At 33.5% G+C, this 3,265-nt stretch overlaps 1 non-coding gene across 1 annotated transcript; it reads left to right on the top strand.

The window, feature by feature from the left end:
* The first annotated feature begins 2,283 nt into the window (after window positions 1-2,283).
* On the top strand, window positions 2,284-2,389 carry LOC122126449. Its single transcript, XR_006150935.1, has one exon. It is a non-coding gene; the product is annotated as a U6 spliceosomal RNA (small nuclear RNA).
* The last annotated feature ends 876 nt before the right edge of the window (window positions 2,390-3,265 follow it).

The following is a 3,265-nucleotide window of genomic DNA, read 5'->3' as shown; positions in this document are numbered from 1 at the left end:
TTGTGTGTATAATAACATGCATTGTACATGTATAAGGGCATATACAGACATATATGCATATATAAATAAATATACATATATAAATATATGTGTATATATATATATATATATCAGTTGTTCAGTGATTTAATTTATACATCCCAGCACATTTCATTCTCACAAAGTGTACATGATAAACTGCTCTGAGGATCTGTGCTCTATGACGGGCATCCTTTGTGCTCACTTCCCCCCATCCCTGTGAACAACTTCGGCCTACTTTTCATAGGATAGCTTTGTTTTCATTACATGTAGTTACTTACTGATAATAAAAAAGGTTTGTTTGTAAAAGAAAAAGAACTTATAGGTCAGAGGTTAAAAGTATTCTATCCGTCCCAATGATTCCTATGAGATAAAATTTATAATAGTATAAAAGTGAAAAGGAATTCCTAGATCTGGTGTTTTGCCATTTAGAATAGAAAAGAATAATATCATGTCACTGTTATAATTCTTAAGAAATGTAAGGGTAACTGATGGTCCCTCTCATGTTCCCACAAAACCAGTTGATTCTGTAGGATTATAGTAGACCAGCAGAAATTCTAAGTAGCAGACATGGAGCATGAAAGAGAAAGAGAGGAAATGAGAGAGAGTTAAAGAGAGAGAAATATCATAATGCTGAAAGTGCATAACAGCTAAACAAGAGCTGTATGAGAATATTCATTTTGTGATCTTCAGACTCTACATGTACATTTAAAGGTATTTGATGTATGATAAACCATCAACATGAAATATAAAGTCATTTTGACAAAAAATAAAAATGATTCAGAAGAAATTATAAATGCAAAAACAATCTTCACAGAAGCAAACTCTCAGAGATATTTCATGACTTTGAAAAGGATAAAGTGGCTGAAGTGAGTATAAATTTAGAAGTACGACAATTCACAAAAACATCAAAAGATATTCATATATTTCATTATACAACCCAAAGCAGAAAGCAAATGTTGTTTAGATGATTTTTTTTAAACACAGTTATCTCAGGTGCAGGGAAGATGGCTCAGTTGTAGAGTGTTTTTCTTGCATGCATGAGGCCGTGGGTTTGAGTCCTCAGCAGCACCACATAAGCACAAAAAGATGGAGTGGTGCTTTGTCTCAAGTGGTAATGCTAGCTTTAAGCTGAGGGACAGCACCCAGGCCCCAGTGTTCAAGCCCCATGACCAACAAAATCAAAATAAAAAAAAACACAGTCTCACTTTTGTGGCCTCAACTCTGTAATACTGCTGCTTCATCCTAGGGCTAAGATTTTAGGTATGGACATTTTTCAACACTCCTGATTCAGACTCTACTTCATCATTTTTTTAAATAAATATTTTGTTCTTAATTTTCCTCTTTGTAAATTCACATGCTCCTATAAAAATGATTTGGCCATCCCTGTAACCTTCTCAAAGTACCTCCTAATGAGGACTTACAAAAAATAGTATTATAGTACAACAAGGAAAACAATACTACAAATAAGAAAAACCAGTAATTAAATATTAATGATTAATAAAGTAAAAAACAAAACAATTACCAGTGTTTTCAGTATTTGAAGGGTACTACCTATTAGATTTTACTATTTTCTCATATTCCTGTACATTTAAAACTGACTAAGATTATGATGCTCAACATGAGTTTTATAGACTATGTGCAGTCTTTAAAGTTACCCACTAAGATTACTATTTATGGCTCATCTCATCATTTGTACATGGCTTATATCATCATTTGTTCCTCGCTAACATATAAAGTAAGGAAGCCCTATTGTTTTAACAGAAACTGTAGTTAACAAAGTCTTAACTCTTTATTCTGTTCCTTTACACAAAGACTTTGCAACTTCTCATTAGTAAAGTTTCTATAAACTCTGAAATGTACATAATTAGTAGTATATGTCTGCTACCATAAATCTTAAATACTTTATAGAAAAGTATTATGACCTGACAAACAGTCCTAGTTTTTGTATATGTAAGTAAATTCCAAAAATTAAATATGTTTAAAACATTAAAAGTTTTATCAAACCTTAACACTTGCTGCTGTGTTCATTAGGACAGTTGCCTTGTATAGAATAATTGCATTCCTTCTCCTACACATATCTTGAACAACAAATATCTGGGATTATTTTGTTTTTGACATGTCAATCTTGAGTTTATTCTTAAATGTGTGCTTATGTAAGGAATACATGTTTCTAAAAGTTCATGACGATTCTTTTAAACTTACTTTTTGTTGAATTATATAGTTTAATAAAATCAATTACACTTTATATATAAAAAGTTTTCTGTGCTCAATTCAGCATCACGTACACTAATATTGGAAAAATACAAAAAAGATTAGCATGCCCCTGCATAAGGATGACAGGCAAATTCCTGAAGCATTCCAACAGATGCTGGAGGGGATGTGATCACAAGGGAACAGTACTGCATGGTTGGTGGGAGTGTAAACTTGTTCAGCCACTTTGGAAAGCAGTATGGAGGTTCCTCAAAAGACTCCACATAGAGCTTCCCTATGACCCAGCAATCCCACTTTTGGACATTTACCCAAATGATCACAAACAAGACCATACTAAAGCTACCAGCATAACTATGTTCATTGCAGCATTATTTAAGATAGCTAAGATATGGAACCAACCCCGATGCCCCTCAGCAGATGAATGGATATGTGGTATATATACACAATGGAATTCTATGCCTCCATCAGAAAGAATAGCATTGTCCAATTTGTTAAGAAATCAAAAGACTTGGAAAAAATTAAGTGAACTAACTAGGCCCAAAGAAACATAGGTCCCATTGTTTCCCTAATTTTCAATAACTAATATATGTCTGGGATAAGCAGAAAAGGTCAAAAGCTATCTGCATATGACCAAATAAGATGATGTTAAGGAAAATGAACCTCAAGATAGGAACACAAGTGTTTTTTTTTTTCTTTATTGCTATTGTTTCTAACGTACTTATAATGTGTGATGTGATTTTTTTTGTTTCTTTATATGTTCCTCCCCTATGCTATAACCCTTGTTTTCACTGTATTTGAAGTTGGTGCACCTACACCTTGTATATACGCTCCTCTAATTTGGAGAGGGGAAGGAAAAAAACAAAATGTTTAAATAGGGATACAGGTTGACCCATTGAAACAATGAGATGCACAAGACACTATGTTAAAAAAAAATGAACAATTTAGGCTGGGGAAGGGAAGAAGGGAGTGCACTTGCGGAGGTGCGAGGGAAGTGATGGTAGGGGAAAAATAAAGGAGGAGCTAACAATGCTTG

This window comes from Dipodomys spectabilis, unplaced genomic scaffold (genome assembly GCF_019054845.1).
Source record: "Dipodomys spectabilis isolate Male_0828 unplaced genomic scaffold, ASM1905484v1 ptg000278l, whole genome shotgun sequence".
Taxonomy (NCBI): domain Eukaryota; kingdom Metazoa; phylum Chordata; class Mammalia; order Rodentia; family Heteromyidae; genus Dipodomys; species Dipodomys spectabilis.
The sequence above is the reverse complement of the archived record's forward strand: the minus strand, read 5'-3'. Positions and strand labels throughout refer to the sequence as shown.